Source organism: Vicia villosa, unplaced genomic scaffold, assembly GCF_029867415.1.
Source record: "Vicia villosa cultivar HV-30 ecotype Madison, WI unplaced genomic scaffold, Vvil1.0 ctg.000458F_1_1, whole genome shotgun sequence".
In the NCBI taxonomy this organism is placed as follows: domain Eukaryota; kingdom Viridiplantae; phylum Streptophyta; class Magnoliopsida; order Fabales; family Fabaceae; genus Vicia; species Vicia villosa.
This window is the reverse complement of record NW_026705219.1, coordinates 763,907-771,968: the sequence shown is the minus strand read 5'-3', so window position 1 is coordinate 771,968 and position 8,062 is coordinate 763,907. Positions and strand designations below refer to the sequence as shown.

At 29.9% G+C, this 8,062-nt stretch overlaps 1 long non-coding RNA gene across 5 annotated transcripts; it reads right to left on the bottom strand.

Moving 5' to 3' along the window:
- Positions 1–1,233: 1,233 nt before the first annotated feature.
- LOC131628497 (uncharacterized) lies at positions 1,234–5,375 on the bottom strand. Of its 5 annotated transcripts, XR_009291815.1 has the most exons (10): positions 5,278–5,360; positions 5,084–5,142; positions 4,874–4,985; positions 3,439–3,706; positions 3,038–3,355; positions 2,707–2,744; positions 2,392–2,554; positions 1,834–1,935; positions 1,569–1,712; positions 1,234–1,480 (listed from the first exon to the last, which is right to left on the bottom strand). It is a non-coding gene; the product is annotated as an uncharacterized LOC131628497 (long non-coding RNA). The 5 variants fall into 5 exon arrangements; XR_009291812.1 differs by having other exon boundaries at positions 2,707–2,819; positions 5,084–5,375; XR_009291813.1 differs by having other exon boundaries at positions 1,834–1,942; positions 5,084–5,375.
- Positions 5,376–8,062: the final 2,687 nt, after the last annotated feature.

The window sequence follows — 8,062 nt, the reverse complement described above, 5'->3', positions numbered from 1 at the left end:
ATTTAATTTCTAAGTTGAGATTTTCATTACTTTTATCATTATTTTTTGAAATTTGAAAAATTCATATTTAATTCTTCTCGTTTTAAAAAATTCTAAAACTTGGTAAATAAATATTTTACAGTATTCTAAACATATATAAAAGAAAATTATTAAAAATTTAAAAATTAAGGGTAATTAAATAGTTTTTAAAATTTTAGAAAACAGCAGGGACTGAAATTGCATGCATAAAAATTTTAGAAGGACCGTTCATTGAAGAAAAATTTTATAGGGACTAAAAATGCAAGGTCGCATATTTATAGGGACTAAAAACATATTTAATGATAGAGTATAGAGCCTTAAGCAATCCTATTTGTGAAGTACAATGACAATTTTTGTCTCCTAAAAGACTTCTGCATCAAATGCACATGGCTTATTTATATTTTCTATGACCAAGTTAACAATCCACATAACCAACAACCTAGTGTTCCATGAACACTACAAATAGAAATGGATTATCAAAAGGTGTTCCCTGAACATGTCAAGAATCCCATTTATTTTTCCCAATGACACATTTGGAATTCTCAGTTTTCAACAACAGGAAAAGGTTTAGCTTCGTGGTTTATATCAATGTAATTCTTGCCACGTCTCATTACAGACTAGACTATATGGTTATTTCATTCAATAATAAAGAGTCATTGTGTCAATATGATATTTGATTCTATTTAACACACTACTCCTAAACCCTAAATTTCTGCAGGAAAAACATTTCCGGCGGATTTTCCTACGGCTTTTTCTCCCCAGCTAAAATGAGTAATATTTTCGGCAGGAAATTCCGCAGGTAAATCCGTAGGAAAATTCCGCAGGTAAATCCGCATGTAGTTTCTAACTCAAATTGAATAAACTTTTATTTTAATAAATGATCGAAACATTATAAATTATATATAAAATAAAATTATAATTTAAAATGTTTTGAATTTTAATAAAACAAATTCAAATTCATCGAACAAAATACTATAAAATTTGCAACAAAGTTACTACATAGTCACATTATTAAAAATGAAAAGTATAATCTATCATTTAATATTAAAAATGAAAAGTTACATTTAGTATTAAATTTCAATCCATCCCTAGTTTTCTATGAAAAATGAATTTCAATCCTTTTAGAACAAAATTGAACTATCCCTTAATTTTTTAAGATAGGCTGTAGAATTTGTCATTATTATATAATCAGGCTTCTAGTTAAAATAAAAGAAATTAGTAACCGTACGTCTTTATATTATATTGTTCTTACTCAAATCATGTTATAGATAAGCCACAATAGTACAAACTAAGCTTTCCTCAAATAAATCGATACGAAAATTGGACACAAGATGAAAATTGCTTTATTAGAATCCCAAATTTCCACATCTTGCATCATACTCCATAGAACTTTTTATCGCATATTACCCTCTCGCAAAACATCAATCATATTGTAGATTCTCTTGGAATCCTTTGCTTCAATCTGCATACATCAAATATAATTATAGTAAGAGATTAATTGTTATATACCGACGGTGGAAATAGAGGAAGTTGTCTTAAATTTTAAGCACCTTTTTAGCAAGAAATAATACAGCATCTGGAACTCCCACCATAGGTGATGTCAAATGATACATCTGAAAGGCATGACCCGATAAATACTACTCTGGAACTCCCACCATTTCAACTTGATGCTTAGGGTCCCTGATTAATTGTATCTAACAAAATTCATGGAAAGAAGGGGAAACTCCAGTAAGAATCTGTGGTTCATTTAATATAGAAAGAAGAATGGGAAACTATGTTGTACCAAAATGAACCGTGCAATGTGATCTAACGCACCTGATCCATATCGAAAGAGACCCCCAACTTATTGAAGCAAGATATCACAGCCTTGGCAGTTTCAGACGCGTCAACTTTGTTTTCTTGATGAGACTCTAATACCTACAATCTTGGAAGAATGCATCAGATTATAATATTGCATTGAAAAGAAGCTTTATTAAAGGATGAGAACCAAAAAAATTGATGAATTCATGAAACCTAATGTTACTTTTAGCAACATGAGAGTTTAACAGAGAATTTATACAGGAAGATTTGCTTCTGTAATAAGTAAGGTAATAATTTAAACGTAAATGCAATTTATCTTTCCAATCACAATCCATGGGACTGTACTCTCTAAAACAATTTCTGCAAAGTTAGTTGTTAATCCTACTTCAACATCCTGCAAATTTTATTGGTTTTTTTGGTTTCTATATTATTATCGTCAAACAGCTGTAATGGAAAATTGGAAACTGGACTTAAATTCATAGAAAACACAATTTCACAGCCAATGAAAGCAACACCAGTCACCAAGTAACTGAAGCTATAAACAGTATAAAATGGAATCAAAAGAGCACTAACAATGGCAGTTGTTTCTGTTTTTATATCACACTGCATGCTTTCTTTTTCTTTCTCTTTAGCTTCAGCTTTCTCCTTCTCTTTCTCAGCTTTCTCAGCTTCTCTTCTATTTCTGTCCAACTGTTTAATCAGCAATTTTTCTTCTTGGCTTGCTTTTTTCTTATCCCTACAGTTATAATTTAGAAGAAAAAAATCAAAAATAATAATAATAATAATAATAATAATAATAATAATAATATTATTATTATTAATAATAATAAAGTTTATATAATTGCAGTAGAAATAAAGCATGCTATGTAGGAACGTAAGATTACGTACATTTCTTCCCTCCAAACAAGATAGACCAAAATAGCAATCTACGCAGAGATGCAAAATCGTCATTAGATGATTTTACTCTTCAGTTAGCTAAATAAACAATGTAGTTATGCAAACTGTGATTGAGAAGATATATGTTAGAAACACTCTTTAACATTCTTTTTTCAATACTCTTCTATTGGTTGAAATTTATGTAAGATTCAATGATTTAGAGAGAACCATTTCCAAAATAGCAAGACTATCAATAGAAAAGACGAGAGAGTATATTGAAAAAGGAGGGTTAGATGATGTTGCTAACACTCCTTGAGAAGACAAATGCTTGGAAGAGAATTACCATGGAGGAAGAGTCGGTATTTGTAATCAACGCTTCAAGATTTCAAGTTGCCGCCACTTGTTAGAGAATTGCTTGGATAGTTTCTCAATGTCACTTAACTCCCCATCTCATAATTTTTCCTCAATTTTCAATTCTAATTCTCATTTCATTTCTTTGCTACAAAAAATTGCATCAGCAAGTAGTTTTGTTTTTCTGTACACCAAAATGGCAGATCACTCTGTACATAAATGAACAAGTGTGCTCTGCACCCCACCAAAACAAACCCAAAAACTAAAGCCGGTAGAAACACGAAATACTCCAGCAGAAACAACAACTTGGCTGAAAAACAATAAAAAAAACTGAATCAGGTAAACAAGTCAGCTAACCAAACAATAGAAAGGCATTCACTTGTTATCACTTACTTGTTATACCCGCCAATAGTTGCACTTCCTCGAGAAGTTCAAAAATATGTAAAAGTTGGAGACCTAACATTGCCTGCTGGAGTGCAATTTTTCTTGCCGGCACTTTTAGTTCACCGTGACACAAAGCTATGGGGTGATGATGCTAATGAGTTCAATCCATAAAGATTTTCTGAAGGTCCTCTAAAAGCAACCAATGGAAGGAAGTCGTTTTTCCCATTTGGAGGGCGTCCAAGACTTTGCATTTGACAAAACTTTACCATGTTGGAAGCTGAGATGGCAATAGAAATACAAAAATAATAAATGAACATACACAAGCATAGACATGAAGCTTGCATCTTAATAGAGGCGGTATACTGATGCCATATAGCCTTAATACAAACCGTACAAATTGATTATCATAGTGCCGACGAAGAGATTATTAATGGTCACCATGGTGGATTATATAACTTACGGTGGAAAAACAATCAGAGCCCGGAAACATATCATTTTCTAACAACTTATGAGCAGCTCGTTTTTACATGCAACACTTGGCTCATGAATAATGATCTTATTGCTGTACATGCAAAAGTACTAACAAACTGCTAAAGCTCACCGTAAAACTATTAGATTCATGAATGTCGATGTATGTTATTGGCTTAGCCCATCGAGCTATTCTACTCTGTTGGTTAACACCGAAAAATCCACCATTTCTTGATTGGTCATTGAAAAAACAACAAATCAATGCATCTATATGTTCGTCACAAAGAATTTAGAGGAGTTATAAGCTTATTCTAATTGTTTCATAGCTTTTTTGCATTGCATGGCGTCTATCAATGATATGGGTTTATGTTGTTTAGCGTATATTTTATTCTCACATTGTTTCTTGCATTGGCGTCTATCTATAAAATAATCCATTTTGTAGCTTCTGAAAATGTAGAAATCTACTTTAATAGGTTGAAATGGGAAAGAACAAAAAGCAAATAAGAGGTGGAAAATCCAATTAATAGAACTATATACAAATTAATTTTTATGTATAGAGAACATGTAAGTCTTTAATAGAACTACTCACATTGTTAGCTTAATAGGATAATCCAATTAATTTTTGTTATATACTAAGTGGGTTCATACTTCATACAAATTATACTACTATGTCAACCATAAGCAAGTCCAAGATTCCCATTGTAAAATTGAATTAAACCACTTCAACTAGAACGTTAACAAAAAAAGAAATCATAACAGTGGAAAGAAACACTATATTTGTCACGCATAAAGAACAATAATTACTTCTTATCGGCAATAGCACGAAACGGTAATAACGACGATAATTCTATGCTAATATGCAAACCAACCTAAGCATAATCATCAATAGCAACTAAGAAACACAACAGCAACAAATCAAAAGTAAAATAGAAGCAAAAAGAGGAAAAAAATTCCGGTAAGGCATTTTATCGAATACCTTGTGAGCAAGATTGGAAGCTACATTTTTTTCTCGTTGTTGCTTCAACCGGTAAGCATTCCTCCATTCTCAGCTTTATGATATCGTATGCCTGCTCTAACTTTAACTCAAACTGAAATTTATATTGAAATCGAATCACAATCAGTTGTAGCATAACCCGTAATGGAGTAAAAACCGTAAAAATGCAAAGAATCACGAAACAAAACTAACCTGCTCTGAGTTGAAATTTCGAGCGCAAACAGACTCTGAACCCTAACGCGAATCGAATCCTGAATCGTTAACAATTCAAATCAGTTCTGAAATCCAAATCCAACTAATTCGAGACCAACAGAATCTATGTCGTAATTGTTGTTGTTGCGTAAGAATTGAGAGGGAGAGAGCATGAGTTTGAGAGTGTGTCGCACAAGAGAAACCGAGAAAGCTTGAGCCGATGCGCGTGAGAAAAAGTGCTTCTCCGCTGAAGCGCTTCTGAACAAGTTGTGTTTGATCTCACCGAAGAAGCATTTTTAGGTCACTAATAAGTATCTATCTTAATCTTTCTTTCTATTTATCTTTTTTTAATTTTATTTTTTAAAATTTTATATCTATTATAGAAATAGACCAAATTATATTTATTATATACAACTATAAAAATACAAAACAAATGAATAACTATTTATTTTTCTTCAAAATAATATAGTAAATCAAATTATCAAATTATCAATTATATAATTTTAAGCACACCTAAAAACTAAAAGAGAAATTACAAAATTTCAAAATATTTTAGTTATTTATTTACTAACTCTTTATTTATAAAAATTAATTTTAATATGAACATCTAAATCTAAATAGAATAATAAGAGAAAGTAGTCTCTTAACTTTAATTGGTAATAATATATTAATAAATTTTTTTCCATGCTTCAATAAAATAGTAAAACTAATTTATAAAATTAAAATTATTTAATAATATTTTAACTATAGTCAAATATAAATTCATATAACACATTAATTTCTAAAATTAAAACTTTATAATAAAGATAACCAATATAATTCACTATAAAATAAAATGTATATTAAATAAATGGGATTAAATTTAAATTTAAAATAATTTTAAATCAGCGAGAATTATAAAGGTCCCAAACAATGTAAAAGTTAAAAACTCAGAGGAAAATTTTACTACATACCGATGAATTAATAAATTTAAAAATAAATCATAAGACAACAAATTCACACAAATCACCTAAATTTATAATCAATCTAACTTAAAATTAACAAAACAATCAAGATAAATCAGGGAAAGAGTACGGTTGCTCTCTACTTTTTCTCCTCAATTTTACACATACACACTAATTCACTTATAATTAATAAATATTTTTACACTAAATAATTATAAAAAATATTTATTCAAAATAAAAAATTAAACATAAAAGTATTTTTATATTGATCAATAAAATAAAAATATTAAGAAAAAAATATATACACATATATTAGCTATTATTTAATTCCAACCAAATATAGTAAAAATAATTTATAAGGAAAGTTTTTTATATATAATTGTAAAATTTAAACAAAAATTACAATTATTTTTAGAAAAATTTGAATATGCCAAATTCACAGAAAAATCCGCAGGAAACTTTCCTGCAAAATTACCTGCGGATTTCTGTATTGTGGTTTAATTTTATTGTGATAGAATTCCGCAGCAAAATCCGCAGAAATATTTCCTGCGAAATTACCTGCGAATTGTTTAATAAAGTTAGCTATTTTGTTCAAAATACTTATTCCGCAGTAAAATTCGCAGGTATTCCTGCGGAATTTTCTGCCAACTCCATATCCGCAGGAAAATTTAATATATTTATTAGTGTCGCAGGAAAATCCGCAGGTAAACCTGCAGAAAATTTTCCGCAATTAAATCGCGTATTTCTAGTAGTGACAAGTTTGTAACATGTAAGAAGGTGGAAGGTGACATGTTGAAACTATAATTGATCAAAGAAAAAGTATCCGAGAGTTTATAAAATATGAGTACTCTTGAAACAATGGGAGGAAAAGAATATTGAGTAGGTGTGTAGTTGATAAAACGGGAGTGCAAAAAGTCGTTTTCTAATTTTTTTTGCATTTGTGTTGTTCTTAGTGGAAAACTAGTGAGTACTCAAATGCTTGGCCAGAGATTTTATCATGCCATCCTCCATTTTGACCTGAAACTCTCATATATTTTAATAATAACAAAAATATCTTTTGCAATAGTTACCTTTTAAAAAGCACATTTTGTAAAAAAAATTCACTCTAAAATAGATAAAAAAAACAAAAAAAATCGTTATTTAAAAATATTCGGTACAAAAAATTTCGCAAGAGGGAAAATTTATGCATTTTTATCGAATTTTAAAAATCCGGTATGTGTTTTTATTGGGTATTTGAAAAATATGATATTTTGTTGCATTTTTATCAAAATTTATAGAAAAATTTGGAATTTTGTTGCAGTTTTACCTTATTTTTAGGTAAAATCCAGCATTTTCTGGGTAGTAGTTGTGTTCTTTAAGGTTTCAAAGATTTCGGTACATTTCTACTAGATAGTTCAGAATATCTGGGAACCATTGAAAAGTACCGGATTTTTAGAAAAATCAAATATACTAGATTTTTCTCATAAACAAAAAATTCGATAGTTCAAGATACTTCATTTGCGCGTGCAGATCTTGATGATTCCCCTGCAGATTTTACTTAGTTTTTCACCATTGATGTGATATGTTTAACTTACTTGTTAATTTTAACTTGTTCAAAATTTAATAGGCTTATGATATCTTTGACATTGATAATTTATTCGGTATATGTTGTAAATGACAGATATTTCTCTCCGAGATGATGTTTTGGCATAGGCATAGTCTGTTGGTAAACAACATGGTATTATTGTTGGTACTATTTGTTCTGATACCACAAATGGGATTAGCAAGCTCTAAACCTAGAATAAAATCCACCTGCAAACCGGCCCAATTAAACCGAACCAATAGACAGATCGAAATGCTATCGGTCCGAGAATGGATAATTTTTTTATCTAATACCCAAAAATAAAATCGAACCAAGTATCCAATAAATACCGAAAAGTGATTAGTATATATTCTTCCAACCAAACCCAACAATCAAGATTAATTAAAAGTACTTAATTATGCTTATGAGTTGGATACTTCGGTCAAGTCTCGGTTTATCCGAAAGTACCGGTCC